Source organism: Macaca mulatta, chromosome X (assembly GCF_049350105.2).
Source record: "Macaca mulatta isolate MMU2019108-1 chromosome X, T2T-MMU8v2.0, whole genome shotgun sequence".
Classification (NCBI taxonomy): domain Eukaryota; kingdom Metazoa; phylum Chordata; class Mammalia; order Primates; family Cercopithecidae; genus Macaca; species Macaca mulatta.
This window is the reverse complement of record NC_133426.1, coordinates 78,918,371-78,944,610: the sequence shown is the minus strand read 5'-3', so window position 1 is coordinate 78,944,610 and position 26,240 is coordinate 78,918,371. Positions and strand designations below refer to the sequence as shown.

At 39.7% G+C, this 26,240-nt stretch overlaps 1 protein-coding gene and 1 non-coding gene across 9 annotated transcripts in view; both read left to right on the top strand.

The window, feature by feature from the left end:
- The window catches only part of HDAC8 (histone deacetylase 8), a 247,934-nt gene that overhangs the window by 183,339 nt on the left and 38,355 nt on the right, over nt 1-26,240 (top strand). The gene's annotated exons all lie outside the window — the stretch shown is intronic.
- Nucleotides 21,165-21,355, top strand: LOC114675280 (U2 spliceosomal RNA). The gene has a single exon (XR_003726357.1). It is a non-coding gene; the product is annotated as a U2 spliceosomal RNA (small nuclear RNA).

Genomic DNA, 26,240 nt, shown 5'->3' with positions numbered 1-26,240 from the left:
AAACCACAATAAATGACCAAAGAAACCAACAACATGAGATTCCATTTTAATCCACCAGATTGGAAAAAATAATGTAATTTAAACAACACTAAGTGTTAGTGATGATGTGGAGCAGTTAGTGAAGACTTCTGATGGGAGTATATATTAAACAACCAACTTGGGAAACAATTTGGCATGATCTAATAAATTTCAACATATGTATACTATACAACTCATTAATTCCACCCCTAGAAATGGACTTGAGAAACTTGCACAGGTGTACTATAAGGAAAGTTTATAGCAACATTGTTCAGAATAGCCAAAAAAACTAGAAACAACAGATATTTGTGGTATGGTGACACAATGAAATACTATGGAACAATTAAAATGAATGAACTGATGCTAACAACGTGAAAGATTCTCAGACACATACTTTTGTGTAAAATCAAACAACTGCAAAAAAGTTTAGTGTGATACCAATATTTACAGTTCGAAACCAAGCAAAACTAAAAAGTATCTTGTTTAGGATACTTGTATATGTGGGAAGACTATAAAGAAATGCAAGGAGTGATTTTTAGAAGCTCTCAATAGTGGCTTCCTCTGGGAGAAAGGCAGGGTACCTCTAGGGTGGGGGAAGTGTGCAGGGAGCATCAATGGCACTGGTCATGTTCTATTGCTGAAGGTAAATGGTAAGTTCTATTGCTGAAGGTAAATGGTAAGTTCACAGTGCTTATTCTATTATTAGACTTCATAACTTACGTATGTATTAAGTATTTTACATGTAGAAATTACATACAAATATGATTTATGTATATTAAGCATTTTGTATGTATCAATATCATTTTTAAATGAAGAATGGAGAGGAATACTCTCTGACACTTTCAGAGTAGGAGCTGCAGAAGAGATAAAGACTCTTATAATGAAAAACATTTAAAATCTACTCTCAGCAATTTTCAGTTATACAGTGTGATATAGTTTGAATATTTGTCCTTACTCAAATCTCAGGTTGAACTGTAATCCTCAGTGTTGCAGATGGGGCCTAGTCGGAGGTGATTGGATCATGGGGGCAGATCCCTCGTGTCTTGATGCCACCCTCGTGATAGTGAGTCATGAGATCTGGTTATTTGAAAGTATGTGGCACCTCCCCCCGTCACTCTTGCTCCTGCTTTCACCATGTGATGTGCCAGCCCCCCATTTGCCCTCTGCCATGATTGTAAGCTTCCTGAGGCCTCATCAGAAGCCAAGCAGATGCCTGGCACCATACTTCCAGTGCAGCCTGCAAAACTGGGAGCTAATTAAGCCTCTTTTCTTTATAAAGTACCCAGTCTCAGATATTTCTTTGTAGCAATTCAAGAATAGCTACGTACACGGTACATTAATATTGTTGTTGTTTTTGTTGTTGTTGTTGTTATTTGAGATAAGTTCTCGCTATGTTGTCAAGACTGGTCTCAAACTTCTGAGCTCAAGTGATCCTCCTACCTCAACCTCCCAAGTAGCTGGGATTAAAGACACACACCACCATGCCCAGCCAGTACATTATTATTAACCATAGTCATTGTGCTGTACAGTACATTTCCAAAACTTACTCCTCTCATCTAACTGAACTTTGTTCCCTTTGATCAACATCTCCCCACATTCCTCCCCAGAGCCCTGAAGGATATGTTAATTTGCTTGATTTAATCCTTTCACAATGTATGCACATATTAAAACATCACATCATATGCCATAAATATATACACGTTTGTCAACTTAAATGATTAACCTTTTTTGAAAGAAAAAATTTTTAAAAACTCTTTTAAGAGGATACAACCCTTCACAGCAGCAGTGTTGCCTTTAGAGACACGGTCTCCCTGATTTCCCCGTTACACCCCACTGAGCCAAAGGCAGGCTGCAGAAGGCAGCATGGCTCTTCCCCAGCTAGGTCAGGAGTACAGGGAAAAGCACGCCCTCTCTTATGATCAAGGGTGTGCTCAGTCACTGAGCCTGCCAACATTGTCATGGGATAGCAATTGAAATAGCCAGGGGAAAAACCAACAGACTTTGCCACAGTGGGTAAATTTTGGGGCATCTGAAGGTAGGAAGTGAGAGGGTGGGCAGAAGCCACTGGGCTAGTAGAGAGATACCTAGTTTCTTTCTAATGGCATCTTCTACTAGATCGTGTGACCTTGGGCAATTGACTTCCCTTCTTCACGCTCAAATTTCTCCTCGGTCCTCTTCAAGGTTTAACTAGAACACAGATTAAAATCACTTCCAGCCTGAACACACTAGGATTCTGATTATAAGTCCACTTAAGGGGAAAACAGTTTGCATATTTACACTCGTAGTCTCCAGGTTAGTGAGTAACTAAGCTCCTCTCTATTGTTCAGAGCCTTTGAAAGTATTGCTGAATTGACTCTGGAAGTATAGAAAAACAAACCCACGTGCATCTACAAATGGCCATTCTTGAATAAGAAACTCCCATTTACACAATTAGCCTTGAGAATGTAGATAGAAGTTTAAGCAAAACTGTCCTTCAAGTCTGTGCAGCCTGTCCTTCCTCCTCCAGACTCCCTTTGATTCCAGTGATTCCTGTCTCTCTGTATGTAGCCCTCATGAGTTCTTCCTTGCATACGCATTTTGAGGGGGAAAAAAACACTTTCTTTGTCAAGTTTTCCTCACATAACCTCCCTTACCTCTACATTTTCCCTGTGCTTTAAAACAACCACAATAGCTACAAGAAGAGACTTCAATATGCAAAAATGAGCTTTGTCCTTGGGGATGAACTAAGGGTTAAATTAAAGGGACAGCTGTCTATACAGCTGGCTAGGCAGCATTTGGGCCAGCTGCCTCTCACTTTTATTCCTTCCCAATTTTTGTCTCCCTTCCACCCTTCTGGCCAGGGGTGCTGAGCAACATACTGCTCAGAGCTCCTGGGCATTTTCAAGTAGGAAGCTGGAGCTGAGGTAACCTAACTTCCTCATGTCCTAACTTTCCCCAGACAAAAGATGTTTAAGCCTCAAATTTGGAACTGGAAAGGAAATCTAAAATGTACAAACTACTTTTTCACTTGCAGATAATCACCCTTTCCTTCTTCGAAATCTTCTGGCCTTGTTTAAAATCAATCTTTTGCTCTTAGCACTTTTTTTTTCCCTTGAACTATAGTTGTTTTGTTTTGGTTTTTAGCAGCACTTTTGAGGAACTCCTTTTTTAAAGGCAAGAGGGACTATGTGTTACTCTGGGTGAGTCACTGTTCTTTAGTTGATGCTGGTGAGAATCTCAAAGATTGACAAAGATTGCCAAGGGTGGCTGCAGTCCAGCACCCAAATGCTCACATAATTTGCCCCGTTTCCATTTTACGGTGAAAATAATCAAGGACAAGAGGAGGAGGGGATTTATGAGAATAAATAAGATACTGTCTTACAGCCAAAGCAACATTCAGATTCTCAGCTGGCAGAGGAATTCTTGAGACTGATCTGTAGTGAAAGCATGAGCAAACTGCTAAATGGAATGCAAAGAGAACCCTGGGCTTAATCTTCGTTCCAGGCAGTCTACAGAGGCGTCTCAGAGCAGTACTATTCCTGGAAGGCAAAGTGCTTACCCACGCGCTGCCCCGCCCCCAGCGTGAGAAATTCAGGGCTCCATAACTGTGCCAGCACCCTGGCTCTTATTTCCGCAGTCCAGTTGCTTTGGTGAAATAGGAGTGTACGCTGCCTATCCATGAAAGGGCAACTCTGAAAGCGATTTATAAACTGTAAAGTACTAGGAGACGTCAGGTGGCCCTGTCACTCACCCATTTCTATTGTATACTGCACTCCTTCAGTTGTCTTTTACCATTATTGGACAAAAACCACAGAATTTTGTGGTGAGAGGTCAGGCCCTGCATATAATCAATCATGCACAAGTCCCAAGGGATAGAAGCATAAATCGGCCTTAATTCTGGATTTCCCCGTCTACACATGGAGAGAATTTGCCAGTCAGCGACCTCACAAAGACATCATAGAATGGTCAAGAAATGACCCTAAGAAAGCTCTTGGTCGGGGGATTGCTTTCAAGCCTTTTGAAGGAAAAACTCTCAATTCCAAAATGCCATTATTATTTCTGCATTGAAGTAAAAGCCCTTGTGTTTATATAGCCTTTGATTCTGATGTCAAATATCTGATGACTCCCCACAACTCTGCTCTGAAGTAAGGTGAAGGCAGTCATGCTGGAGTCTCTGTATCCAGTGGCAGGGCTCTGCACAGAGTAACTGGACTGGGAAGATCAAAGAGCCAAACCCCATCCACTTTGCAGGGTGGGTCAACCTTGGGCCATATTAAAGGACTTCTACCTCTGGTTAGTACCTCCCCTAGGCTCTACATTTAGTAAACAAAGGAACTCCAAATTTGTGATGAAATTAAATAAAAAAACAAGAACTTCATCATTACATTCATCCATCTGCCCATTGTTTATTTTGAGTGTGTGCTTAACAGCACTTTCCAGAACAAAGTAATCCCTAAGTAGAGACAAAGACGCCTCTAATACCAGGGCATTGGGGAGTGGGGGGTGTTACATTCCTTCCCTCCCCATCCTCCTTTTCCCAGAGCCCATCCAGCTGACAGGTGCCAGAAGGGAAGAAATGTTAGCAAATGTTAGTTTCCAGCCCCAAAGAAGCTGTCACAAAAGGGAGACAGAACAAGGCAGCTCATAAAATCCTTCAACTGAGGGATGTAGCGAGACCTATCTAATTACATAAGATTAGAAACGGTTTAACTAGTTGAGAATGTGCTACATGTGGAATGAAAGAAAATGACACCTCTGGCACCCTGTAATGATACTGTATTGGGAGGAAAGCACAAAGGGTTTGTTCACGCTATCAGTAACACCAGTTTTTCCTTATCCAACATTTTAGACACATCTGGTTTTAATATGGTGGTCTAAGTGAAGTAAGTTAACTTTTCACCCACTGTTCTGGCCCTCCTTTTCTTTCTTCACTGTACAATTCCGTTTGTGTTGGCATTGTCCCTCTCTCACCCATGCCTCCCAAGCTAACAGAGGTGGAAGAGGATTACACTGAGAAACTTTGCTTACCTCTGGGCTCTCCAGTATTTTACTGTTCAAATTGCACTAACAATGATTTGGAAGCAAGACTAGTCTTTGTTTCAGCTAAATTCAACAGATTTTAGCTTTGACCTTCTGCCTAATTTATTAAACTACCAACCCTGAATAAGAACTCCCTAAGCAATCAATGAGTCACAGAACATTCCTGGATTTTGAAAATTTGGGAAAGATCATCTCCATTACTCTTAACTAGAATGCCCAGGAAATCTGGTGTTTGTCCAACTGGTTTCTAGCTAAAATAGTATTAATTGACAATTTTGTGCCTGTGTTAGCCAAAATAATAATAATTTTGTAAAAGTCTTTGGTGATTATATGCTGAAGAACTACAAGATAGGTGTATTTCCAATACAAGTAGAACTTTCAAACTACAAAATGAGTTCCCTTCTACACATCTCTTTTCAGAACAGAAAAAGGGTTTTATTCTCCCACACCCAGAGAAAAGATAGTAGAATTTTTCAAATGGCTACTACTAAATGCCAAAGTTTGGAATTTTTTAGTGCTTTGATATAAATAATGTTTACTCATTTTTTACCCTCTTTAGATTTTTGCCTCCCAGCACTTTTACAAACAGCAAATGTATAATTCTAAGCTAGTAGGTATTGTCGACTCTGAATACAGGGTACCATTTAAATTGTGCTCAACATTGACTCTTTTTGGTATCTTTTCCTGTGTTCTGAGTTCTCTCTGGAGTACTGGAGTACAGATTGTAGTTGGAAGGAGAGGGGCATGAATGATCTCCAGGTCCTCTGAAAGATGTGAAGCCTTTCAGGTGGCTTCTGGTATATTTTTTCCTCCATCTGAAAGCAGTCCAATAGAGCACTTCTGTAGCTAATGCCTTAACCCCAAGAAGTGACTAATAGTGAGACATTTGTGCCACCTGGTAAGCTGGCAGGGGTGGATGGTTTAGGGCAAGTGTAATATTCAGTGCCTGAAACATCACAAGGATGTCTGTGTAGAGTTGGTGCCTACTGTTGTGGCATGAAGGGAATAGCAAGAATTGCTATCTATAGACTTGACCTAAGAGACGCACCATTTTTACTACATTCAAAGTCAGCAGCCCTTTATTAAGCACATGCTGTGTGCAAAGCCTTGTTAATTTTCTATGAAGTTCTCTGGAATGTATTAATAGATTTCTTTTTCAAAGTGGTCAGGGAATTTCAGCAATCACTTACTGACTACTGCTATATGCAGGCGTTGTGTTGGGGATACCAATATGAATCAGAGGTGTGCCCTGATTTATGGAGCTCAGGGTAAAGTGTGAGAAAGAAAAAATTATGGTACAGTGTGAGAGTAGAGGTTCCTTGCAAAGAGCTTTGCGAATGTATAGAGGGGAATGATTAATTTGCTCAGGAGGTGTCAGAAGGGTTCACAAAGGAGATGATATTTGAGCTGTTTCTTAAAGAGAGGGTAGGATTTCACCAGGCAGACAGGAGAGGGGGAAGAGAATTCCAAGCAGAGGGAACAGTGTGTGCAAAAGCTCATTAAAGCATTTAGAGAGTTCTTTTTACCATCACTTGAGAGGGCAAATATAAGTTGTACTAATGTTGAGTTTGAATTTTTTCCTCATGATTACATTGCCATTTTTAAATACAGGACATGATATTTTAAGGCAATGACAAGAAAAGGCCTGATACATTTGAAAGCTCTCCTTATTAAGCTGTGATGCTTTATCTAGTGCCTTGCACATATAGCAGGCCCTCAATAAATGCTTACTGAATGATGAGTCCCCTATCTCTTTCCATTTATAAATTACTGCACTGTCAAGGATCAGCTTACAAAGCAAAACTTCTGCCTGTGAGTTAGGAATGGGTATTCAGAGTTCTGCTTTCTGTCACCCCAACCTCCTCTGCTCTTGTGAAGAGTGACTCTGCCACTGGGCCTTAACTGTGTTTCTGAGAAGTGGGGAAAACCGCTCTTGCTTTGAGTCCTCAGTAACACAGATTCCTACATGGAGGGCCTCTATATCACTGAAATCCAGATAAGTGCCATTTGAACAGGACAGTCCTCATGTTGATGACATAGGAGTTCACGTGCAAGGAACTTTAGTGATACTGGCTAATACAGCTACACCTCACATTTTAAATTTTATAGTACAGCCTAAATATGATTGATCAAACACTTTCTATGGCAATAATAAAGATATGAGTTGTCTGTGCTGAACAGCCTTGACAGCGAAATGTGGTACTGCCTGTTCTGTTTTTTAAGGAAGAGAAGATAAACTTTTATTATTTTTATAAATTATGCAATAACCTTTAGGGTAACAATAAATTTTTGCCTTGAAAATCACCAGGGAATAGATGACAGAGAATGCAGTTAGACATAAACCATTTGCAAATTATATGCAAGTACACTTGTAACCCTTTTATTGGGTGTCTGGATCCAGTCTTTGGGAAAATTCCCATCAGGGAATCTTGTTTCATTGTGACTCTAAAACATATTAAAAATATACTTCTTCAGTTCCAAACCTTGGCAGCTATGTGACTGGCTCTTTCAGGCCTAATCTCTATAGCTACATTTTTCTGGTGGCCACTACACCAGGCCACAGAATGTGATGTCTTTCATCCTCTGAGCTACACTGGGAATTTATCATTCTGCAGATAGTCATTGAGTGCTTCCTTGAGCCAAGCACAATGCTAGGTTCAGTGTGCCTGAAGTAAATAAAATAGCTACACACTATAGGGTGACTATAATTAACAACAATTTCTTATATATTTTCAAATAGCTAGAAGAGTGAATTTTGAATGTTCTAATATGAAGAAATATTATAAATGTTTGATGTGATGGATATGCTAATTATCCTGATTTGATCATTATACATTATATGCATGTATCAAAATATCACACTGTTAATGGGTACAAAAATATAGTTAGAGGCAGTGAATAAGGTCTGGCTATCGAATTAGCACAACAGGGTGACTATAGTCAGCAATGATTTGATGTACATTTTAGAACAACTGAGGGAATACAACTGGAATGTTCATAACACAAAGACATGATGAATGCTTGAGGTGATGGATATGCCATTTACCCTAATGTGATTATTATACATGTATGCCTGTATCAAAATATCTCATGTACTTCATAAATATGTGTACATGCTATATACCCATAAAAATTAAAATTTTTTTAAAATAAGGGAAAAAAGAAATATCACACTGTACCCATAAATATGTATAGTTATTGTCAATTTAAAATAATAATAATAAATAAGGCAATTTACCCTGCCCCCCATGGTACCCTCAGCCTGCTAAAATAGCTCATAATCTCCTTTTGGGTCATGGTCCCTTTTGAAAATCTGATTCTGACTAATCTTATATTACTTAAATATTAGGGTGGCAGCTTCCTGTCTCCCTAAAGAAAGCCAAGAACTTTTGTCCCTAGAACATGGGATCTTGTTAAATCCAGTATAGGAAGTCATTCTTCCTAGAGGTTAAGCTTTGTTCTCTTTTGGAGCCTGTTGCAGGGTAAAAAGAACATGAGCTTTTGAGCCAAGCAATTTGGGGATCTGATCCTTTAACTAGAAGTGTAATCTTGAGTAATTTTGCCAGTCTCTCAGAAGCTCAGTTTCCTCATCCCTAAAATGGCGATCCTCATTATCCACTTTGCAGGGTGGCTGTGAAGATTGAACGCTTCTGTGTGTACAAAGCACCTCTCATGAGGTCAGTGTTCTTATCAGGGCTAGTAAGTGAGAAAGCTGTATTTTGAACCCAGATCTTTCTGACTCAAAAACCTAGGCTCTCTGCTTCCTCACAAAGCCTTTGAAAATACCGGATCATATTTAAGCCTCACCAAAACTCCATAATGGAGGGAAGAAACAACACTGCTGAAGATGTTAATTTGTTTACAGACACTTAAGACATCTGTGACAAAGCTAACACCAACTCCAGAGACTCAGTATCCTTTTCTAGCTATGAATACTCAGCGCATCTCCCTGTGCAGTTGTGTCCATTCCTTTCATACGCGTTTGTTGACTACCACTGTGTGCCTGACTTGGTTTAGGTGCTTCTGGTGATTTAAGAGGCATGATCCATGACTCCTAGGAACTTATAGACTAGTGGAAAGGCAAAAGCTGCACCTGACAACCAATTAGAGAAAAATTACACAAGACAGTGCATAAGCAAGTATTAATAATGTAGCTAAAACGAATTGTATTAGTCAGCTCAAGCAGCCATAACAAAATACCATAAACCTGATGGCTTAAACAACAGAAATTTATTTTCTCACAATTCTGGAGGCTGGAAGTCCAAGATCAAGGCACGAGCATGGTCAGTTTCTTGTGAGGGCTCACTTCATGGTTTGCAGACAGCCACCTTCCTGCCACATTCTCACATGGCCTTTCCTTGGTGTGTTTGCAGAGAGAAAACTCAAGAAATCTCTCTGGTGTCTCTTCTTATAAAGACACTAATTTTATCAGATCAGCTACCCACTTCACCATGACCTTATTTTACCTTAATTACTTCGTTGCTCCAAATACAGCCACATTAGGGGTTAGGGCTTCAACATGTGAATTGGGGTAGCAAGACACACAATTCATTCCATAGCAATGTGTGTGTGTGTGTGTGTGTGTGTGTGTGTGTGTGTGTAATCACTCTGGCATTTGTATAGACAAAGGATTACAGAGAGATACCAAGAGAACTAGAAAGACCAGTTAGGAGGCCTTTATGGTCCTCTAGATTCTAGATGCATTTTGGAGGTAGACCAACCAGGCTTGTTGATGAAGTAGATATAGGAGTGAAGGAAAGCAAAGGCTTACCAAAGACCCCAAGGCTCTTTCTTGGGCAAGTGGGTAAATGGTTGATTGATAAAGGGAACACTGAGGGAGGAGTTGGGGGGTGGGACTTGGGGGATCAGTGGAACTCAACTGGTATCCCTCCAGTCTTCCACCCATAATCCATCCTTCATATCAGTTATTTTTTAACAATTCAACTTTAATCATGTTATCTACCTGCTTCAAGCACACACACGCACATACACATACACACACACACACACACACACACACACACATACACCCTCCCAGAACTTATAGGTCTGAAATTCTTAGCGGAGAACACAAGATCCTTCTAGATTGGGCCCTAATCTATTTTTCCCACTATGCTATCCCTACTCCTGCCCTAAACCCTGATTCCAGCTATGCCTTTGACCAAGGTACTTCTACTAGGAATGTCTCTCCTCCTGCTTGCCTGCTGGGTGAAGTCCTACTCTTCCTTCAAATTCCAATCTCCATGTCATCTGTCTGTGAAGTCCTCCCTGGCCACCCCTCCTCTCCATAGTTTATCACTCCTTTCCCTGCGATCCTATAATATCTGACACATATAGTAACTTGAGACCTTATTATATTGTATTGTAATTCATTTGCTCATCTGTCTCCTCAACTATACTAAATTCAAGGGCAAAAACTGTCTGATCGTCCCCTCCATCCCTGATTCCTATCACAGTCCCTGGAAACAAGCAGGTACTCAGAAAGAAGAAGTACAACAAGCACTCATGAAGTGATTACTATATGCCTGGCACTGTTTTAAGCGCTTTAGATGCATTATTTATCTGTATCCTCACAAGACAACAACTCCATTATTATCCCCATTTCATAGATGGCTTGCCCAAGTTGACAGAAAAATGAATAAGTGGCAAAGCCAGGATTCAGACCCAGGCAGGGTGGCTCTGAAGTCTGAGCTCTTCACCACTACCCTACACAACTTCTCTTGCCACCCCACTGTTTTCCTGTCTCTTATTTACTTGGAGCCTGGGAGCTGCTTTGATGATGACAGCAGGGAGTGAGGGAATTACTCTACTAAAACCAGAGGCTGCAGCAGAAAGAGAGCTACAGAAACTCACCCTGCTGGCCTCCATCTTTCCCTTTCCTCCTACTGCTAAACTCCTTAAGCCCGAGATAGCACATCCTTCTGCAGGGAGAGGAGCAGCCACCGGAGGAAGCCAAAGGATTTCCCTCTTTCCTCCAAGTCTCACTTTTCTACCCTACATGGCTGCCAGCTTCTCCCTGCCCCAACCATTTGTAGCCAAAGAACTAGGCTTAGCTAACCCGTAGGAACTCCAGTTCACACGCAGGCTTAAATTGATTGTGTGCCCTGTAATATCCCCAGTGGGGCCTAGCCTATTGTGCTCTGCCTATTATTTCGTTTTGTTTTCTTTTGTTTTTTAGGAAGAGTAGAGTTTTCTGTTTTGATTCCCTCAAGAAAGAGAGGTCTCTGCTGTTCTACTCTGAACTAGAGCTAGTTCAGCTCCAGAGTGGAGCCCTCAGGCTAATATAGCAAATAGAGAAGGTGGCAATCAGGGCAACAACTGCACGGTTGTGTTCATTCCTCCACTTCGCATTCCCTCAGCATTTAGGGACTTGGCTTTGTGCTGTTTTGTTTAGATTTTGAGAATGTTCCGAAGAGTGGAAATGACACAGGGTAAAGGCAGGGTTCCTGAAGCCAGATACACCCAGGTTTGGAGTCCAGCTTCACCACTTACTAGCTGTGTGATGCAGGGAAGTTATTTAACCTGTGTCTTATCTGTTAGGTTCCTTATCTGTCATGGAGCTAATATAGTACCTGCCTCATAGGATGCTTGTTAGGATTTAATGAATTGATCCACATGAAATGCTTAGAACTGTACCTGGTTCATAAGTGCTCTGTAAACATTAGCTGATACTATTTTTTAAATATAGTATAGTAACAGAGAATATAACACACACACTTATTCCCACCATTCAGAATTAAAATGTGTTAAGATTTTGTCTTATCTTTAAATCCTTAAAAAAAAAATCATAGATAAAAGTTGAATATCCTGTGTCCTTCCTCCCCAGTCCTATTCTTCTCCCAGTGCCCCCAGGGCATCCATTGTCATGAATTTGATGTGTATCTTTCCAGTTCATTCTCACCGTGATCAGAAACAAGATGTGGAATTTGCAGGCAATGATTTTTTTTTAATTGGGACAAATAGTACCATACTGTACATATTGTTTTGCAATCTGCTTTTTTCATTCAATATTTTTTCTCCTTTCATCATTTTATTCAGTGAAGAAACATGCAATGTTGTTTCTAAGATCTGCCCACATACATCCATTTCAGGCCATTAAACTGCTTTATAGTATCTCATCCTGTGGATATTCTGTGTTTTATTTAACCATCCACATCTTTATGGACATTTGGATTGGTCCTAATTTTTTGCCACCACAGTCCATTGCAATGAGCATTCTTACACTTGGTCCTTGGGCACATGTGCAAGTTTCTGTAGAACACAGACTTGCAAATGGAATTGCTGGATCATGGGGTCTGTGCCTTTTCAATTTTACTAGACACTGGGGACCTGGCAGAGTCAGTGGAATACAGCAAGTAAGAGTGTGACTTGGGGTCTGATATATCTAACTTCAAATCCCAGCTGTGTTATTCCCCAAACTGTGTGACTCAGCAATTATTTGTGCCTCAGTTTCCCTACCTGTAAAATGAGGAGAAAGGTATATATTTCACAGGGTTGTTGTGTGGATTAAATGGGATAATGCATTTAAGGTACGCTACTGACCAAAACATGGTAAGCTATTATTCTTCTTTACTATGTCTCATCACATATTTCCCCCTCAAATTTGAGAGTAGACCTTTTTGTAAAGTGTAGATATGTGAATATAAAAAATACTAGAAAGACATTCATCAAAGTGTTAACCAGTATTGGAAATATGAGTGATCTTTTTTCTTTGTGCTTTTTTATTTTCCAAGTTTTTTGTTTGCTTGTTTTTTGGTTTTTGGTTTTGAGATGAGGTCTTACTCTGCAGACAGGTTGGGGTGCAGTGGCGTGATCATAACTCACTGTAGCCTTGACCTCCTGGGCTCAAGTTATCCTCTTGCCTCAGCCTCCCAAGCAGATGAGACTACAGTCATGTACCACCATGCCTGGTTAATTTTTTAATTGTTTGTAGAGACAAGATCTTGCTATGGTGCCCAGGTGATCTAAAACTGGTGACCTCAAGTGATCCTCCTGCCTCAGCCTCCCAAAGTGCTGGGATTACAGGCATGAGCCACTGCACCCAGCCTTTTCCAAGTTTCCTACAAGTGAAACGTATTAACTTTGTAAATAAAAAACAAAATCGCAATAAATGCAATTTTTAATGGAAAAGAAAGTAAAGTAACTGAGATTTTTTTTAAAAAAAAAAGAAAGAATTTTCTTTCTGGTGAGCAGGAGCTCTGCAAGAATAGTAAAAGAAGTCCTAAGAAATAGCTTTGTAAAAGTTGAAAAACAATGTAAATGTTTTCCAGTAGAAGATTGGCTACATATAATACATGTGAAAGAATCTCCAAGATAAGGTATCTGAATGAAAAGGGAATTACAGGACACTGTGTACAATGTGTTTTCTTATTGTATTAAAATGATATTTTTATGCTTACATATGCTGTCTGTCTCTTGAAAGAGTTACAAAAACACCGGCAAGGGAACTGGGTATCTAGGACATAGCAAGGACTTCATCTTTTACAAAATATCCTTTTCTGCCTTTGGAATTTTTAACTAAATACATATATTACTTACTCAAACTTTTTCAATACAATGGTTTTAAAGTAGTTTATGCTAGAATGTAACAGACTTTTTGCAATTATTGTCAGTATCTCCTCAACTACCTTTAATCTAGCTTCCAAAGTTAGGGCAGGCAGACTAAACTGGGGCCCTTATTTGCCTTGGTGTCTGGCTCTAGAGTCTATCCTCTTACCAGCTATGTTGTATCCCCCCACCCCAATGCAAGAATGATTCAAAAGTTAACCAGGCACAGAAGGGTGGAAAGTGACTCCAGGAGAGCATAACAGCCTGAGTAGAGTGGGTGCATGTGGGTTTCTGTCTGTGTGCAACTACAAACAATTGTGTAAAAATTGTAAGGTGGAAAATGGTAAGAGATGCAGCTAGAGAGGTGTTCGAAGGCCAAACTGTGGAGCCAACTCTTTATTAGTCATGCTCAATAGCTTAGACCCTCCTACCAAAGTTGTGGTGTCCCTAAAATATTTACAGTAAGGGAGTGACAAGATCCGATTTGTATTTTTGAGTTTACTTAGGCTGCTGTGTAAAGGATGAATTTGAGAGGCACATGACTGGAGATAGGAAGAGCAACTCAGAAACTGTTAAGAGATGATGCAGGCCTGAATTTAAAATGTGAGCTAGGATGTGAACTTAGGCCTCCCTGACTCCAAAGATCAAATGTTATTATATTTCTCCATCTAACACACTGCCTGAAGAAATGAACAATTGAGTTTCTTTGTGCCAGCTTTCCCCATTCTGATGCCAGAAGTATACCAGTAGATATATGTCTTTACACTGAGACAAAGAGAAAAAGGCTACCTCTTTTATTTATTTATTTATTTATTTATTTATTTATTTATTTATTTTTAGACAGAGTCTTGCTCTGTGGCCCAGGCTGGAGTGCAGTGGCGCGATCTCGGCTCACTGCAAGCTCCGCCTCCCGGGTTCACACCATTCTCCTGCCTCAGCCTCCCGAGTAGCTGGGACTACAGGCACCCACCACCATACTCGGCTAATTTTTTGTATTTTTAGTAGAGTTAGGGTTTCACTGTGTTAGCCAGGATGGTCTCGATCTCCTGACCTCGTGATCCTCCCACCTCAGCCTCCCAAAATGCTGGGATTACAGGCATGAGCCACTGTGCCCGGCCAAGGCTACCTCTTAATAAAGCCTGTGGATTCACAAAAGCAATTCTTTGTGAAGAAGGAAACCTCGAAGTACATGGTTTGGCTATTTTTGTCAAGAATTCTTGCTTACAACATCTTGGGGAAACTTCCTTGGGGAAACAGTAAGTTTGTATTCTGCCTTGTTCTTTAAATATTTTGCTCTACTATTAGTATAAATTATCCAATATAGTTTATACCTCAAGTATAGAAACCTTTAGAGAGGTGTATCATCCATAAATCCATGAATGCCCAATTTCAAAATAACCAGCATACAAATAGCACTGTATAATTAATGCAATTATACATTTTAACCTTTGATGATTCAGAAGGCAATTCATGAATCTGGGGGTCTCAGGGTCAATGTTAGAAACATCATTATCATAAGCTCCTAATAGAGCAGTGTTTCTTAATGCTGTATCCGCAGTGCCTAATACATAGCAGACTTTCAATGAATGGATAAGTGAATGAATGATAGAGGACTGTAGCAGTAGACTGGGTAGCCCTTTCTGATCCTGTAGCTTTCCTAGTACCAGCTTGTATGCCTTTCTTTTACATCCTTCTCCTATAAGTAGAATACAAAATAACAAGGCTGAGAAGATTGATCTATGGGAGCTTTTTAAGGGGGAGAAGGAAAAATCATCTAATAACTCAAGTGTTTTTAAACAGCTTTAGCAAGATGTAATTCTCATATCACAAAATTCACCCATTTAAAGTGTGCAATTCGGTGGGTTTTAGTATATTCACAAAGTTATGCAACCATTACCACTACCTAATTCTGGTACATTATTATTCCCCCTAAAAGAAATCCCATGCTCACTAGCAATCAATCTCCTCCTCCCCTACCCCCTGGCAACAACCAATCTACTTTCTGCCTCTATAGATTTGCTATTCTGAATATTTCATATGAATGGAATCCTACAATATGTGCTCTTTTATCACTGGCTTCTTTCATTTAACCGAATGTTTTAAAGGGTCGTCCATGTTGTAGCATGTATCAGTACTTCCTTTATTTTTATTACTGCATAGGAGCTTTCTGAGCCAGTAATTTGTGGTTTGGGTTATCACAGCATTTCCTACATTTTGGACAACTGAAGGAACTCATCTGAAATTGAAAGGAAGCCAGCATGAATACAACCTAGAGTGAATGAGATTACAGCCACCCTCATCTTTGGCAGTGGCATATTTGTGCTGAGCCAAAGATCTGTCTTAATAGGATGGCAGGCCCAAGTTATGTGTTGTGACCTCCTGCTGGCACTGGTCTAGTCTAGGAAGGGCTCTTGGGTGCTGGTATAACAGGATGAGGCAAGTGCCTCATAGCTTGTGTTTCTGGCTTGGGCAGAGCTTGGGTGCAATTCCTCGTCTTCAGACATCTGAAAAAGTATGTCAGGATCTCCTGGTTCCATTTGTTCTGTTTGCCAGTGGGCAGAGTACACTGCGCTGTGCAGACAGGTTAGACAGTTTATTGTAGGCTGATGAAAGCAGATTAAAAAACCATCAGCTTGGTGGGAAACTAGCTCAGAATCCAATCCAAATGTCAGATGAAATATTTACACAGCCAGGAGATAAACCAAGGGAAACAGTGTGCCCTTTGTGTGTGCTTCTGACTGTGCAGGCACACACAGAGCTGCTGACCATTTGTCAACTTCCAAGATTTATTCTGCTGCTTCTGGCAAGGGACAGCCTAATGATTTAATAGCTTGTCAACACCTACACAGAGAAACAAGGACTGGCACTTCCTCATTTCTTATTTTCTTTGCTTTAAATAGGAATTTCTATTCCAAGTCACTGGAACCTGGAAATCAGACTGTCAGATTTCTCTTGACTTGAGTGCACAGTTCCTGAATCCGAGCATGATGAATGTTATAACTTTCCTGTTATACAAACACAGGGTTGCTACCCTTTCAGAATGACCCATTGAGTTCATATCCTAAAGCTTGAGTGTTTGCTTCAGACCGTTGCCGTGAGCCAATTTCAAATTGAGTGAAACTGTTTTGTTTCTGTCCCATGAACCTCTTGAGTTGAATGCCTGCTTGAGTAATCCAGTGCCTGGTTGCCACATTTACATTAGAGATGGAAAAGTTGTTTAGAGGATTTTAGTGCAGAAGATTGGATTTCGTATGCAGAGTATTATTCTCCAGGCATCCTTGGGCAGTTGTGAGTTCCCTGAAAGAAGAGACCATGTCCTCTTCAGGTCAGCAAACCCCACAGTGCCTAGCATAGCACCTAGCGCACTGTCATCTTAGTTAATTCATTTTCAGACAATTCCACCAAGATCTATGATAGAATGATAACCAGAGGGTTATATTTTATATTAGAGTAATACCTTGTGTGTACTGGGTCTTTATCCCAAAGGCAGGTAGTATAGCAAAATGGTATAGAGCTCTACTTCTCAAACTTTAATATGCATATGAATTACCTAGAGCTTGTTAAATGCAAATTCCGATTCAGTTCCTCCAGGCTGAAGCTTGAGATTGCGCCATTCTTGCAAGCTCCTGCGTGATACAATGTTGCCAAACCAGGTACCACATTTTGAGCACCAAGAATCTAGAGCTATGCTATCCAATATGGTAACCAGTAGCCACTAGTGATTAGTAAGCATTTGAAATGTGGCTAGTCCAAATTGAGATGTGCTGTAAATTTTCAGTACACACCAGATTTTAAAGACTTAGAAGAAAATGTGAAATATCTTATTAGTAATTTTATATTGGTTATATGCCAAATTGATAATATTTTGAATATGTTAGGTTAAATAAAATATTCTTAAAAATAATTTCACTTTTAAAAATTTTTTAATGTGACTACTCAAAATATTTTTAATTATATATGTGGCTCACATTATATTTCTACTAAACAGCACTGGTCTAGAGTAGGAGTAGCAAACTTTTAGAATAAAGGGCTAGGCCATAAATATTTTACGCTTTTCAGACCATATGATTTCTGTCCCAACTACTCCCAACTACTCAATTCTGCTGTTGTACACAAAAGCAGCCATAGACAGTATGTAAATGAATGAGTGTTGGTTGTGTTCCAATAAAACTTGATTTACAAAAACAGGTAGAAATGGTAGCCTTGAAAACCAACAGCCTACAATCATGGTGAAAACCAGCAGCCTGGCAGCCACCAGAGGGAACAGAACATGGAGTAGAATGTTGGAGCTCCTTCCAAGCCTCATTTCTGAAGAATTAATATTTGGCCTGTCTAGCGGTTCCTTGGAAGACCCCACTTGCAAGGCTTTTTTTATTAGGCATGATTCAAGAGTGTGCTCAGTGTGAAAAACTTTTTCCTTGGGGTATTTGTCAAAAATAATTAGAGACAAATGATTAACTTTACAGCTGCCTATGGTAATAGACAACAGTTGTGGTGAACATTAAGCTAACCAAAAAGCTTAAAAGTAACTGCTGGGGAATGAGGTGTCCATATGGGGCTTAGAAAAGCTCCAACAAATTCCTGGGAATCTAAAAGGCTGTGCATATGCACAGGATGATATGCATTCCCAAGGCTGTGCACATGCTCAGAAAACACCTGAGAAAGGCCAAAGTTCTCACCTATGGCTGAACTTCAAGCTCTGTACAAGTGAAGTGCTAAGGCAAAGTTGTTAACTGACAGAATGTTGAGGGCATGCCCCCAACACACACACAGAGCACCTTGGTAAAGACTGGGAGACTTACTGGCTCCATGAATTTAAGCAAATCTCTGTACAATCGTTAGCTGACCACTAAGCTAAGCAAGCAGAGACTTCTGTGACTCCACATGACAAAGAATCCAGACTTTGCAGAATTAATTTAGAAAAGCCACTAAACAGGCCAGGTGTGGTGGCTCATGGCTGTAATCCCAGCACTTTGAAAGGCCGAGGCAGGTGGATCACTTGAGGTCAGGAGTCTGAGACCAGCCTAGCCAACATGGCAAAACCCCGTCTCTACTGAAAATACAAAAGAAAATTAGCCGGGCATCATGGCACATGCCTGTAATCCTAGCTACTTGGGAGGCTGAGGCAGGAGAATCTCTTGAACCCAGAAACTGGAGGTTGTAGTGAGCCGAGATCATGCCACTGCACTCCAGCCTGGGTGACAGAGTGAGACTCCGTCTCAAAAAAAAAAAAAAAAAAAAAACACTAAACAAATAAACACAGCAGCAACAACAACAAAACTCTGGGAAGAGGGAGAATTTGTTTTCCAGAGTTACCACATATAATTTTAAACGTTCAATTTTTAACAAAAGTTGTAAGATATGCAAAGAAACAAGAAATGGTGAGTACATAGGAAAAAATATCAACATAAACTGTCACTGAGGATCTCCAAACATTGGAATTACTAGACAAAGACTTTAAATTAGTTATTTTAAATATGTACCAAAATTTAAAGGAATGTATGACATGTCTCACCAAATAAAGAATATCAATAAATAGAAATTATATTAAAAATAACTAAATGGTGGCCGGGCATAGTGGCTCATACCTGTAATCACAGCACTTTGGGAGGTCGAGGCGGGCCGATCACCTGAGGTCAGGAGTTCAAAACCAGGCTGGCCAACATGGCAAAACCCCATCTCTACTAAAAATACAAAAATTAGCCAGGAATGGTGGTGGGTGCCTGTAATCCCAGCTACTCGGGAGGCTCAGGCAGGAGAATTGCTTGAACCCTGGAGGTAGAGGTTGCTATGATCCGAGATTGCGCCATTGCACTCCAGCCTGGGCGACAAGACCAATCTCAAAAAAAAAAAAAAAAAAAAACTGAAGGGAATCCTTAAGGCTGAAATGAAAGGACACTAGACAGCAACTTGAATCCACATAAAGAAATAAAGACCACCAGTAAGATTCACTACATAAGTAAATATCAAAGTACAAATATATTTTTCTTTGTAACTCTTTTCTTCTATATATGATTTAAAACACAGCTGCATAAAGCAATAAATCCACTTTGATAAGTGCACAATGCATGAAGATATAATTTGTGTGACAATAACAACGCAAAGGAGAGGCATGAAAATGGAGCTATATGGGAACAAAGTATTTATGTACTTAGGCCATTTTGTGTTGCTATAACAGAATACCTCAGGCTGGGTAATTTATAAATAAAAGAGGTTTATTTAACTCATGGTTCTGGAGGCTAGGAAGTTCAAGAAGCATGGTGCTGGCATTAACTTGGCCTCTGGTAAGGGCTTTTGTCCTGTGTCACAACATGGCAAAAGGTCAAAGAGTAGGAAGGCACATGCAAAGAGGCAAAATCTGAGGAGCACCCTGGCTTTATAACAACCCACTCTTGCAGGAACTAATCCATTTCTGCAAGAACTAATCCAGTTTTGCCAGAGTGAGAACTCACTACCATGAGAACCGCACCAAGCCATTCATGAAAAATCTTCTCTCATGACCCAAACAACTCCAACTAGGCCCACCTCCCAACACTGCCACACTGGGGATCAAGTTTTAAATGAGTTTTGGTGGGGACGAACAAACCATATCCAAACCATAACATATACTATTGAAATTAAGTTGATATTAATCCAAACTGTATTGTTAAAAGTTAAGATGTTAATTATAATACTCAGGCAACCACTAAGAAAATAAATATACATATACATATATACACACACACAGACACACACATATATACACATATTTATATATATATAATACATTTTTATATATGTAAACTAACAAGAAAATTAAAATGGTACACTGGAAGATATCTATTTAATAAAAAAGGAATGCAGTAATGGAGGAATGAATCAAGGAACAAAAACGCCTAAGACATGGAGAACAAGTAGCAATGTGGCATACATAGACTGTGCTATGCCTTATCAGTAATTATATTAAATGTAAATGATTAAACACTCCAATTCAAAATTAGAGATTGGTCAAATGGATTTTAAAAACATAATTCAACTATATGTTATTCATAAAAGAAATACTTTAAATTCAAAGACACACGTAGGTTGGAAGTAAAAGGATGGCAAAAGATATAGCATGCATACGGTAACCAAAAGAGAGCTGGTGTGGCTATACTAATAGACAAAATTATAAATATATGTCACCTAACTACAGAGCACCAAAATATATGCAACAAAAACTAAAGAAGTGAAAAAGAGAAATAAGAAATTTAACAATAATAGTTGGAGAAGTCAATACCCCATTTTCAATAATAAATAGAACAGCTAGAGAGAAGATCAACAAGGAAATAGATTTGGACAACATGATAAACCAACTAGAGCAGAATATACATTCTTCTCAAGTGCACATGGAACATTTTCTAGGACAGAACATAAGTTAGATTACAAAACAAGTCTCAGTAAATTTAAAAGGATTGAAATCATACAAAGTACTTTAGAATTAAATTTGATGGAAAGGAATGAAATTAGAAATCAATAAAAGAAGGAGATTTGGGGAATTCATAAATATGTGGAAATTAAACAGCACACTCCTAATACAAATAGGTTGAAGAAGAAATCACGTTGCTTCATGGCCTTTTGGCTAAGTTCAAGTGTAGTATCTGTCCTTATCAGTTTAATAACTGATACATCCTCTATCTGAGGACAATATATTAAATGGATTTTTGGAGCAGGGAGATGGAATAAGAACCAGTTTCCTCCACTCCATGCATCAACCTGGTATTGCAGTACCTCCAGAAATGGTGCACCCCTCCCAATAAAAATAAATAAAGGAAAGAAAAGAAATCACAAAGGAAGTTCGAAAATACTCTGAGATGAATGAAAACAAAAACAAAACATGCCAAAACTTATGGAGTGCAATGAATGCAGTACTTAGAGGGAAATTTGTAACTGCAAAGGCCTGCTTAACAGTAAGAAAGATTACAAATTAATAACTTAATCTTTCATCTTAAGAAAATAGAGAAGAGCAAACTAAACCCAAAGCAAGCAGAGGAAAAGAAATAATAAAAATTAGGTGGGGCATGATGGCTCACACCTATAATCCCAGCACTTTGGGAGACCAAGGCGGGTGGATCACCTGAAGTCAGGAGTTCGAGACGAGCCTGGCCAACATGGTGAAACCCTGTCTCTGCTAAAAATAAAAAAATTAGCCGGACGTGGTGGTGTGCTCCTGTAGTCCCAGCTACTCAGGAGGCTGAGGCAGGAGAATCACTTGAACCCTGGAGATGGAGGTTGCAGTGAGCCGAGATTGCACCACTGCACTCCAGCTCTGGGTGACAGAGCAAAACTCTGTCTCAAAAAACTAAATAAATTAAAAATAAAAATTAGAGCAAGAAGAACTGAAATAAAGAATAGAAAAACAATAGAGAAATTTGGTGAAATCAAAAGTTGGTTCTTGGCAAAGCTCAGCAAAATTACAAAACTTCAGGTATACTTAAGAAAAAAATGTCTCAAATTATGAAAATCAGGAATGATAGTGGAGATATTACTACCCACCTTAGAGAAATAAAAAGGAGTATAAAGAGCCAGGCACAGCGTCTCACACCTGTGATCCCAGAACTTTGGGAGGCCAAGGCATGAGGATCGCTTGAGCCCAAGAGTTCGAGACTAGCCTGGGCAACATGGTGAGACCTTGTCTCAAAAAAAAAAAAAAAAAAAAAAAGCATAAAGGAATACTATGAGCAACTGTGTGCCAACAAATTTTATAACCTAGATGTAATGAAAATATTCCTAGAAAGACACACAATACCAAAACTAACAAGAAAAAATGGAATGGAATATCTGAATAGACCTAAACCAAGTAAAAGAGATTGAATTAATAATTTTTTGAATTCCCACAAAGAAAACCCCAGGCACATATGGTTTCACTAGTTAATTCTGATTGATACCAATAATGGTTGAATTTATTTGTCAACTTTATTGGGCCACAAAAATGCTCAGATACCTGGTTAAATATTATTTCTGATTGTATGTGTGAGGGTGTTTCCAGAAGAGATTACCATTTGGATTAGGAGACTAAATCAAGAAGATTTTCCTTCTTAGTATGGGTTGGCATCATCTAATGTGTTGAGGGCCTGAATAGAACAAAAAGGTGAAGGAAGAATTATCTCCCTCTCTTCCTCCCTTCCCTTCTCTTCCCTCCCGTCCCTTCCCTCCCCACTCCTCCCCTCCCATCTCTCAATGACTGACTGCTTGAGCTAAGATTTCAGTTTTCTTCTGCCCTAGGACTGGGATTTACACCATCAGCCCCTCTGGTTCTCAGGCCTTTGGACTTGGAGTAGAACTTACACCATCATTTCTCCTGGTTCTCAAGTCCTCAGACTCAGACTAGAGCTATACAACCAGCTGTCCTTGGACTCCATTTTGCAGATGGCAGGTCAAAAGTCTTCTCAGCCTCCATAATTTCATGAGCCAGTTCCTCACAATAAATCTATTTTATATAGATAAAGATAGATTTATTTATCTAGATATTTATTTTTACATGTATATCTAGAGAGTGAGAGAGAGAGAGAGAGATCTCCTATTTGTTCTTTTTCTCTGGAGAACCCTGACAAATAAAACTTCCCAACTATGAGGCCAGTTCTACCTTTATGCCAAAACCAGATAAAGAAATCACAACAGGCTGGGCACAGTGGCTCACGCCTATAACCCCAGCACTTTGGGAGGCCAAGGCAGGAGGATCACTTGAGCCCAGGAGTTAAAGACCAGCCTGGGCAACATAGCAAGACCCCCATCTCTACAAAAACTTTTTTAAAAAATTAGGCAGGCATGTCGGTGGGCACCTGTAGTTTTAGCTACTTGGGAGGCTGAGGCGGGAGGACTGCTTGAGCCCAGCAGTTTGAGGCTGCAATGAGCTGATTGTACCACTGCACTCCAGCCTGGGTGACAGAGTGAAACCCAATCTCTAAATAATAATGGCAAAATAACCCAGTTTTAAAATGATCAAAGGATACACATAGACATTTCTCCAAAGAAGATATATAACTGGTCAATAAATATATGAGGAAATGCCTGACATCATTAGTCATTAGGGAAATGCAAATCCCAAACCACTATGAAATATCACTTCACTCCTACTAGGATGACAATAATAAAAAAGATGGATAATAGCAAATGTTGGCAACAATGCAGAGAAATAGGAACCCTCATACATTGCTGGTGGAAATATAAAATGGTGCAGCCACTTGGGAAAACAACACGGCAGTTCCCTAAAAAGTTTAATAGAGTTACCAAATGACCCACAAATTTTATTCCTAGGTATATAACCACATATGTTCACACAAGAATGTGTACACAGATTTCCATAGCAGCATTATTCATAATAGCCAAAAACTGGGAAACAACCCAAATGTCCATCAACTGATAAATGGATAAACAAAATGTGTATCTATACAATGAAATTCAGCCATAAAAAGAACAAATTACTGATACATACTACAATATGGATGAACCTTGAAAACATTATGCTAAGTGAAAGAAAGACATAAAAGGCCACATATTCTATTATTCCATTTGTATGAAATGTCCAGAATATGAAAATCCGTAAAGACAGAAAGTAGATTACTGGTTGCCAGGGAATAGGGGAACAAGAAGTGAATGCTCAATGGATATGGGATTTCCTTCATGGGTGATGAAAATGTTCTGGAATTAGATATTGGTTGCATAACTTTGTAAATATGCTACTTGTGAATATACTAAACAATGCACTCTAAAAGGGTAAATTATATCTCAAGGAAAAAAAAAAGGCAGAGGGACAGATTTGGCTCATGGGCCATAGTTTGTCAACTCCTGGTCTAAAGCAATGAGTTTTGGAGTCACACAGATCAGAGTTAGAATCCTAATTTTCAACTTAGGAGCTCTATGACCTTGGACAAGTCACTTAATAGCTTTAAGCCTCACTTTTCTTTTTTATATGTTGAGGATATGTATAGTGTCTCCCTTGTATTGTGTGAGGGTGGAGTTAGGTCAAATATAAGCTCCATGAAGGCACGCTATCTCCAGGGCCTAGAACTGGCAGGCTCTCAATATACATGAATGAATAACTGAAGGATTTAACACAGTCGCTGACTCATTGTAATAAATAATAGCAAATCCTTGTACAGTATTTACTGCATTACAGGTACTATTCTAAGTGCTTTGCAGAACATTATTTCATTTAATACATAGTATTATTATCATCCTCATTTTCCAGATGAGGAAAGTAAGGTACAAAAAAAATTATGTAATTTGCCCAAAATTACATGCTAGCAAATAGTACAGCTAAAATTAAAACCCAGGCAGTTGTGCTCATAAGTCTATGCAATAAATGTTGAATGTCAGTTACCATCAACATCATCATCATCATCATAGAGTTTAAAACATATCCAAGGATACAGATCTCCTTTCTCCTTTTGGTATGTAAGCACATACTAAAAACTCTACTTCCTCAGTGTTTGATTTAGGGTGAGGATGCTTCCCAAGTCTCTGATGTTCTGCTAGAGAATATATTCATTCTTTCGTCTATCCATTCATTCATGTGTTTATCAAGCATGTACAGGATCCCTACTGTGTTCTAGGCCCTGTGCTATATAGAGATAAAAAAGACATACTATCTAACCTGAAAGAGCTCAATGTCTAGTCGGGAAGACATTTATAATCCACAGTGATAAGTGCTGTAGTAGAGATTATGCAAGGGTGCTGTGGAAGCAGAGAAGACCCAAGCAGGGGATAGTGTGGAGGTAGGAAGAAGGAAGGACCTGTGAACACTTCCTGGAGGAAGTGGTACCTGGAGAATGTTCCCAAAAAGGAATGTGGATTCGTCAGGTGTAGGAAGGGAGAAATAAGTCAAGATTACGTTAAAGTATATGTGTGTGTGTGTGTGTGTGTGTGTGTGTGTGTGTGTGTGTGTGTGTGTGTATACACATGGGAGGTTGCAGTGAATATGGGAGGTTGCAGTGAACCGAGATTGTGCCACTGGGAGGTTGCAGTGAACCGAGATCGTGCCACTGCACTCCAGCCTGAGCGACAGAGTGAAACTTCGTCTCAAAAAAAAGCCCTCATATATATATATATTCCATTAGTTCTGTTTCTCTAGAGAACCTATCTAATACCAATCTCTGTTACATTTTACCCAGTTGTCCCCAAAATATCCCTTACATGGATTTGTTCAAATCAGGCTCCAAAGAAGGCCCATACTTTAGGCATATACTTGTTAGGTTTAAGGCTATTTGATAGAATTTCAGGCCTTATGGAAAAGTGGGGACTAATCAGCTTGAAGCCCCTCTGGACATCCCAGATTCCCTAACCCTAGGAGCTTCAGGATAGCCTCTCCCTGGCTGGAGAAAGGAACTAGCCATTCAGGCCCCAGGTCCCTCATCAGATCTTTTTTCTGTTCCCCAATAAGGGGTGGAGGGACTGTCACCTTGGGGTGGAGTGGGGAGACAAGGAGAACCAGAGAAATGCCTTGTAACCAAGTTTGTGCTCTGCCTCCTGTCCAACCACCCCTAATCCCCACCTCCATCCTGGCTGACCTCAGAAATATTTGGTTCAGCTGTGTAAATGTCATCGTAATTACAGTCATTCTTAGGAGCTGCTTATCATTATGCCTAATTACAGTACAGCACAATAATCATTATGTGTATCATTAAAGATGTGTCAGA